The sequence below is a fragment of the Podarcis filfolensis genome (genome assembly GCF_964270895.1).
Source record: "Podarcis filfolensis genome assembly, chromosome: 2".
Lineage (NCBI taxonomy): Eukaryota > Metazoa > Chordata > Lepidosauria > Squamata > Lacertidae > Podarcis > Podarcis filfolensis.
Window position 1 is genome coordinate 115,406,339 of NC_139605.1, and position 8,641 is coordinate 115,414,979.

The following is an 8,641-nucleotide window of genomic DNA, read 5'->3' on the forward strand; positions in this document are numbered from 1 at the left end:
AAAGCTATGGTCTTCCCAGTAGTGATGTATGGAAGTGAAAGCTGGACCATAAAGAAGGCTGATCACCGAAGAATTGATGCTTTTGAATTATGGTGCTGGAGGAGACTCTTGAGAGTCCCATGAACTGCAAGAAGATCAAACCTCTCCATTCTGAAGGAAATCAGCCCTGAGTGCTCACTGGAAGGACAGATCCTGAAGCTGAGGCTCCAATACTTTGGCCACCTCATGAGAGAAGACTCCCTGGAAAAGACCCTGATGTTGGGAAAGATGGAGGGCACAAGGAGAAGGGGATGACAGAGGACGAGATGGTTGGACAGTGTTCTTGAAGCTACCAGCATGAGTTTGACCAAACTGCGGGAGGCAGTGGAAGACAGGAATGCCTGGCGTGCTCTGGTCCAGGGGGTCACGAAGAGTCGGACACGACTCAAGAAGAAGAAGAAGAAGAAGAAGAAGAAGAAGAAGAAGAAGAAGAAGAAGAAGAAGAAAAGCAGGCCACGTTTGCTGCTGCCTCAGTATAAACAGACTTTTGATGCATTTTTATAAAGTCTTTAGGGAAGAGTTGAACCGAGAAGAGAAGGCGATGCATTCAATGGCACTGTTCCTCCTCCTCAGGTGCTACTTCTGCCAGCCTCTTAGAATTGTTCTGCCCAAGTGCTGGATGGACTTGCTTCAAGAAGACCAAGGTTTGAATCCCTGCTCAGCCATGACACCATCACAGATATTGTGCTGGTCACCATTTTTTCAGCGTTACCTATCTCAGGGCACATGAGGATTAAACGGGGTAGCCTCTGTTATGTACTGAAGTTCTCACCCTGGGCCAGCAGGGGGATACTGTAGATAGTTTTCACTCAGGTCCACATATGCAAATAAGGAATTGAAAGTGACGTTCAGTGATTGGATAGTTACAGAAAGTTGTTACTGTTACTTTGTAGCTGAGCTCTATATAAGCAGGTTGGCTGAACCCTTCAGCCCAGTTCTGTTCTGGCCTGTGAATAAACAAGAGCTGTTTGAAGAATCACTGTGTCGTCTGATATGTTCACCCACAACTTAAGAGCCTCCTTGAAGAAAGGCTTGGATAACTACTACTAGTTCTTGTAGGGCAACCCAGTCAGATGGGCGTGATACAAATAATAAATAATTTTTACTACTACAGTGGTACCTTGGTTCTCAAATGCCTTGGTACTCAAACAACTTGGAACTCAAACACTGCAAACCCGGAAGTGTTCTGGTCTGCGAACTTTTTTTGGAAGCCGAACGTTCTCCGTTTTGAGTGTAACACTTCTGATCTGAGTGCTACACTTCCGTTTTGAGTGTTACGCTGAAGTCTGTCTGTTTTTGCTATTTATTTTGCATTTTTGTTTTTGCAGCTCTTTTTTTTTGTTTTTGTGACTGTGTGGAACCCAGTTCAGCTACTGATTGATTGATTGTGTGACTGCAGTACATTGTTTATTGCTTTCATTTTATGGATCACGGGTCTCGTTAGATAGTAAAATTCATATTAAATTGCTGTTTTAGGGGTTGTTTTTAAAAGTCTGGAATGGATTAATCCATTTTGCATTACTTTCTATGGGAAAGCACGTCTTGGTTTTGGAATGCTTTGGTTTTGGAACGGACTTCCGGAATGGATTAAGTTTGAGAACCAAGGTACCACTGTACTACTACTGTTACTACAGTCTGTTAGGGATAGCTCAACCACTACTCCTTTGTCACACATGCCACACACCCCCAACTCTGCCAGGCTGACTCGGCCCCTCATCCCCCACTCACCCACCACAAACTGCCTTACCTTTTTGAAAGGGACACTCAGGGCAAAGGTTCTTCACCCTACACGTCCGTAGCAGAGATCGCCAGTGGACCTTCCAGGAAGGCGTTCTGACAATCGTCAAAGGGACGCATAGGGCTAAGACACTCCACTCTGCAGCGTCCCTGATGATCCTCAAAGGGATCAAGCATCTTTGTCCTCGGACATCCTTTTAAGGATCACTGAAGATTTGGGGGGCAAGCGCCCTTCTTGAAAATATTAGGGTGCCCGGCTCCCATGCCCCCTGTAGATGGCACCCCAGGAGGGAGTAGAGGGCTAATCATTCCATCAGAGCAATCCAATGGTGTCCAAACTTTTTTCAAAGAGGGCCAGATTTGAGGGCCGTAAGGGCCAACCAAAGTTGTTGACCTTTTTTTGGATTGAAGTTTTTGAGCTTTTTTAGGGTTGACATTGTGGAGGGTGTTTTTTAAAGGATTTTACCCCAGGAAATAAACTGCCAAGGGGCCAGATTAAACTGAATTAGACCCCCGAAATGGACTTTGGACATGCCTGGATTGAATTCCTCCCTGTGAGCGCTTCCAAATTATTGCTGTTTTCGGGTGGGATTCCATCACATGCCTTCAAACTCAGGTTGTGCAACTATAGCTGATTGTGGAACAAATTCACTTCCTCAAAGATCCATCTTTTTTTTGCAAGAAGGAAAGTGATGGAGGGGAAACTCAGGATTTCACTTTGACATAACATCATCCGGCCTCTCTGCAAACAAATTCAGATGAATGCTCATTAAATAGTCAATGGCATCTAGGGCCCCTCCAGACATCCTTTTTATTGCACATTCATGACGGATTGTGCTCTTAATGCTACTGGAGCTGTCACACGTCATCATACTTTCAATACTGTTTGATCCCGCAAAAGCTCCCTCCTCCCAAGTGGGGGGGGGGAGGTTTGAATCGCTTCATTTTCAATCAGTGCAGATACGGTTGAAGTCCCCTAACATTTCATACCACAAATTATCTGGTTTATTTTTATCCCACTTTTGTTGTGCTACAGCCGCTCTGGACGGCAAATATGCGGTAGCATCGAGGAAGCATCTGCAGAACAAATGAAAGCAGAATAAATCCACTGCTAAGGTGCTATTGTTGCATCAAGAACATGTTGCAGAAGACACCCACAAGGCCCATGATCTCCCTGCAAACGAATCAGGATGAATGTGCAATAAACAGGTTTCCCAGAAGGGTCCTGACCCCACATCTCTTGACAGCATTCCCACCACTATTCTAAAGAACCCTGGTAATTTTAAAGTCATACAAGACCATACCTGCTGGCTTTTACCACAGAGGTAAATGACACGCCAATGCCTTAGAAATGAAGGAATGGGTGTCCAGCTGAGACACAGAGCAGGAAAATAATGATTAATGGTAGGATGAATCGTAATATAGCTTCCCTGGAGAGGAAATATATATATATATATTGCGTTTTGTACATAGGAACCGATTCAGCATACACGTGTGGGGTATCAATAATGACATGAGGATCAACTCATGTTACATGGTCCTGTGTGCTTTTTCCTTGCAATTTCCTTTGGGTTGTGTGTGTCAAAATCAGCTTCATGAGAAGAGAAGACTCCCTGGGAAAGACCCTGATGTTGGGAAAGATGGAGGGCACAAGGAGAAGGGGACGACAGAGGATGGGATGGGTGGATAGTGTTCTCGAAGCTACCAGCATGAGCTTGACCAAACTGCGGGAGGCAGTGGAAGACAGGAGTGCCTGGCGTGCTCTGGTCCAGGGGGTCACGAAGAGTCAGACACGACTAAATGGCTAAACAACAGGATCAAATCAAAAGCCGGGATGGCTTTCCTAATTCCTGGACTGTCCCTGGAAAATAAGGACACCTGGAGGATATGGAACTGGGCTTGCCTCCTCCCGGAGCTACTATTCCCAGCCCCCTTAACATTCCTTTGGGGGAGCTGTATGCTTTAAGGGGGCATTTGATGTGATTTAAGTGTATTGCATGGATCTGGCCTTAGCCATTGTTAGTTTGTGGCTCAGAGCCACCATTTATTGGCGTGTGCATGGCCCTGTTCAATGCCATAGCTGCCTTGAATTGTGTGTCTGTTCTCTCTGCCACCCTGCAAAACACTTTTTTCTCTCACCCCCCCCCCCAACACCCTTTCTATCTCTCCGTCTCTTCCCCTCTTTTACACCCACAAATTAAGTTGACACCTGAGTCCCGGTCCCCAGTCAAGCAGCATGACAGAGAGAGAATTCTCCTCCCTCTCTCTTCCGTTCCCAGGAAGAAGATTTAGACAAATGGCAAAGCGAGTGCCTCTACGCTGCATCTTCTTTGCAAATTCCAATGTAAATCCACAAGGTCAAAGTCATTACGGGTGTTATTAAAAACATAAATGTTGCAGAGTGAAGAAGAGAGAGGGGAAGGGGGGAAATAGTAAGGCAAGAGAAGAGATCCGCTCGGAAAGAGATGTAGGGGGGGGAAATGGAGGGGGCTGGTAATTGTACCTGCTTCTCTCTCTCCCCACCCCCACCACCCCGCCTGCCGCTCCTGTGTCAAGCTTCATAGGGTCCTGAATGCCGTGATTTCAAGACATACACAGAACATTGCTTTTTAATTTAAGCCGTTAAGGTCAGTGGCAGCAAATGGAGCAGAGTTTTAAATTACAAAAAAAGGGAGGGGATTAAAAAAAAAAGAGGCTTGGAGGGAGAGGAGGCAAGCGAGGATTGAATAAAATAACAAAAAAGCAAGAGTTGAAGGGAAAGAGGCAACACTGCCGAGAGTTTCTGCAAAGTTCTCTTGATGCCACCATCAGAGGTCTCCTGCTGGTTCAGAACCGTGATCAGTAGAGGGCACAGGGTCTTCACCTGTGGCCTTCCAGGTGCTGTCGGACTCCAACTCCCATGAGTCCCCGGTCAGCATGACCCATGATTGGGGATGATAGGAACTGTAGTCCCAGCAGGTTTGATCCCCATATGGGACAGCTGCATATTCCTGCATTGCAGGGGGTTGGCCTGGATGTTGCTCAGGGCTCCTTCTAACTCTACAATTCTATTATTCTATTGGGGGGTGGGACCTGGCACTACAGTTCTTCGGTCGGATGAGGGCCTGCTCCATAACCCCATGTCCAGCATCCCATCAGACAGGCAGTTGACACTTACTTCAACACTGGTGACAGGACACGGTCCTCCACCACATCTGACAGCAGCAAGCTAGTGGTTTAGACCACAGCTCCACCCACGTCCTGAATAAACAAGCACACAATCACTGATAGGTCCACCCGCCACTGTGAAGCTCAAAGATGATGCCTCCCCAGCTGTTGCCATTGCTGGGGGTTTCCTGTGATGTCACAAAAGCACGTGGCAACTGAGTGGATATAAAGGCAGGCCAAAGGAAAAGCCCTTTTCTATTTCCAGCAGGAAACACCTGGCAATGGATGTGACATTCAGCACTGCCCAGGTTTCTTTCACTTGGAGGAGGCAAACTGGTGAATGGAATGAGGCAATCCTCTGGCTGTGGGATGCTGTGGAGCAATAATAAGGCAAGTTTGCTTGCTTGAAGGCTGCTGGTATCTGTGATAAGAAGCTGGCGGACATCTCATGATGGAACTAACAGTAGCTTCTGGCACAATGGGACACCGTGACGGAAACCAGAGCACACGGAAACGCCGTTTACCTTCCCGCTGCAGTGGTACCTATTTATCTACTTGCACTGGCGTGCTTTTGAACTGCTAGGTTGGCAGGAGCTGGGACAGAGCAAGGGGAGCTCACTCCATCACACGGATTCGAACCGCCGACCTTCCGATGCAAGATTTGTCTGCCCCTCCATCTAACATCAGCAACCTGAGGCTCCTGACTCACTCTGCCTAACGGTAGGGCCAGCTGTGTCTAAGTACGGCCCTGTGCTTGATGACTGCGTGAAACCTTTCCTCTCTCCGTTACGTAGGAGACAACTCCTAGAAGCCAAGGTCCTTTTGACCCACCCAATAAAATATTTGAGGGAGCCAGCCCTCCCCCCCAAAAGTTGATGAGCATTGTCATTCAAATGGTGTGTGTGTGCTACGTTTTGTGATCGGTTATGCGACATGGGGCTTACTGCTACCCCAATATTTTATTCAAGTTGGCATCCCAGCTCCATTACAGGGCCACCCTCTTAGTGCAGTTGGTTTCAAAGTGACCCAGTTGGCACATGTGTAATTGTGTCCATTTTAATGGCCTGTGGGTTCCTCCGTCGCACTCACAGTGCTGCAGCCACCTGCCTTCTTGGGGGTTTATGAGCTGGCAAATGTTCAAAGTTAGCTGAAGATCATAGGGAGGAACTGACAGGCATCACCTTGAATGTGGGCTTTCGTGAAAGGCAAGGATCCCTTTGATTAAGTTCCTAATTAGAAAAGCGCTACTCATTCCCATACGCTTGGAAATGGGCATTACATAGGATTTGTTGTTTAGTCGTTTAGTCGTGTCCGACTCTTCGTGACCCCATGGACCAGAGCACGCCAGGCACTCCTGTCTTCCACTGCCTCCCGCAGTATGGTCAAACTCATGCTGGTAGCTTCGAGAACACTGTCCAACCATCTCGTCCTCTGTCGTCCCCTTCTCCTTGTGCCCTCTGTCTTTCCCAGCATCAGGGTCTTTTCCAGGGAGTCTTCTCTTCTCATGAGGTGGCCAAAGTATTGGAGCCTCAGCTTCAGGATCTGTCCTTCCAGTGAGCACTCAGGGCTGATTTCCTTCAGAATGGATAGGCTTGATCTTCTTGAAGTCCATGGGACTCTCAAGAGTCTCCTCCAGCACCAATTACATAGGATACCAGGATACAATCACTTGCAATAGCATAAGGAAAAGAGTAGTGCTGTTCTCACTGCTCCCCTTCACAGTAACACACCCTCTTAAGTTTGTTAGGAAGTGTATAGTTTATTAGTGTGTGTATATTCCTGTCGTTGATTGTTTTGATTGGTCTAAACCACAGAGCCTAGGGCTTGCTGATCAGAAGGTCAGTAGTTCGAATACCCATGACAGAGTGAGCTCCCGTTGCTCAGTCCCAGCTTCTGCCAACCTAGCAGTTCAAAACCACGTCAAAGTGCAAGTAGATAAATAGGTACCGCTCCGGAGGGGAGGTAAACGGCATTTCCGTGTGCTGCTCTGGTTTCGCCAGAAGCGGCTTAGTCATGCTGGCCACATGACCCGGAAGCTGTACGCTGGCTCCCTCGGCCAAGAAAGCAAGATGAGCGCCGCAACCCCAGAGTCGGCCACGACTGGACCTAACAGTCAGGGGTCCCTTTACCTTTACCTTTGATTATTTTTATTATGTATTTTCTGCTTTGTATATTGCAATTTTGCGTTGTGAACTACCCTGAGACCTTCAGGTATAGGGCAGTACACAAAAGATTAATAATAATAATAATAATAATAATAATAATAATAATAATATGGGGGCCTTTCTGTATGTGCACAAGTTCTTTGCACAGTTTAGAACTTTGCAAGATCAGGATTCTCAGTTGCACCTGTGAGCTTTGAATGCCTGAATAAGGCTCATGAGCTCGCTAGAAGACAGCAAGGAATGGTTAGATGAAAAATCAAAAGCACAGATACAGTGCTGGTGTGATGGGGCAAAGCAACAGAGCCACACTGCCGACTGTGGTATTGCAAGGTCATGGATTCCATGGGGGAGATGTTCAAGCCAGTTCACATTTAAAGGTGAACCTACCCTACCTGCACTTTGCCCAACAGCACGTGAAGTGAAATTCGCACTTTCTGAATTAATGCGCAAACAAAAAACCCAACCAACCTTCAAAATGTGGTAGGTCTACAAATGCGGCAATGCAGTTTTCCATCCAAGGAAAGTCTCCAACGATGGGGTAAAGTGAGCATACAAATGCTTATATTAGGAAAAATAATGCATGCTAATAGGCTTTGCAAAAGTGTGTCTATTGGGAAAATTTGCAGGTGGAAATGTGCCTGCTGTGGGAAATTCAACTAAAATCCAGGTGAATTTTCATGAAGTTAAAAAAAGTAAAATGCAAAAGGACGTGGAAATGTGGAGGACCGAACTTAAGATTGGAAACATGAGGAACTGAGGGAAACCAAAATGGCCACATTCTCCCATCCCTAATTGGCAAGAGTGCTTGTTTGGCTTTGCCAATCTCATTACCTCCCTGACCCAGCCTTCGCAGGTAAAGGTAAAGGACCCCTGGATGGTTAGGTCCAGTCAAATTCGACTATAGGTTGCGGCACTCATGTCTGCTTTCAGGCCAAGGGAGCTGGTGTTTGTCCACAGACAGCTTTCCAGGTCATGTGGCCAGCACGACTAAACCACTTCTGGCACACGGAACACGGTAACAAGTGTCAGAGCTCACGGAAACGCTATTTACCTTCCCACTGCAGTGGTACCTATTTGTCTACTCATGCTGGTGTGCTTTTGAACTGCTAGGTTGGCAGGAGCTGGGACAGAGCAACAGCTCACCCCACTGTGCGGATTCGAACTGTCGACCTTTTGGCAAGCCCAGAAGGCTCGGTGGTTTGGACCACAGCGCCACCCGCATCCACCTGTGCAGGTAAGCTGTAGTGAGGCTGGTGTCAGGAGGGTGACTCTGATCCACTACACCAGCTGCTACACAGCCCAGCAGTGCTCCTTTCCTCGAATAACAAGTGCTGGGTGGCTCTCAAATCTCTCAATAAAACGTAGCCTTAGAAGTAGAACGGAAATGAATTGGTTGCTCCCTCCCACCGCAATTCTCTTCAGAGGTCTCACTTTATGGCTTTTGATGGCAAATATAATATTCTCTAAATATTCTCCAGATATTAATATATTCAACGACTGTTTGAAGTACAGAACATCGGCATCTGATGCTTTGCACTAGCGTACAGAGCCAG

The 8,641-nt window shown here is 47.0% G+C and overlaps 1 long non-coding RNA gene across 1 annotated transcript; it reads right to left on the reverse strand.

The window, feature by feature from the left end:
* Window positions 1-2,564: 2,564 nt before the first annotated feature.
* On the reverse strand, window positions 2,565-5,057 carry LOC310752704. Its single transcript, XR_014543010.1, has 2 exons — window positions 4,934-5,057; window positions 2,565-2,853 (listed from the first exon to the last, which is right to left on the reverse strand). It is a non-coding gene; the product is annotated as an uncharacterized lncRNA (long non-coding RNA).
* Window positions 5,058-8,641: the final 3,584 nt, after the last annotated feature.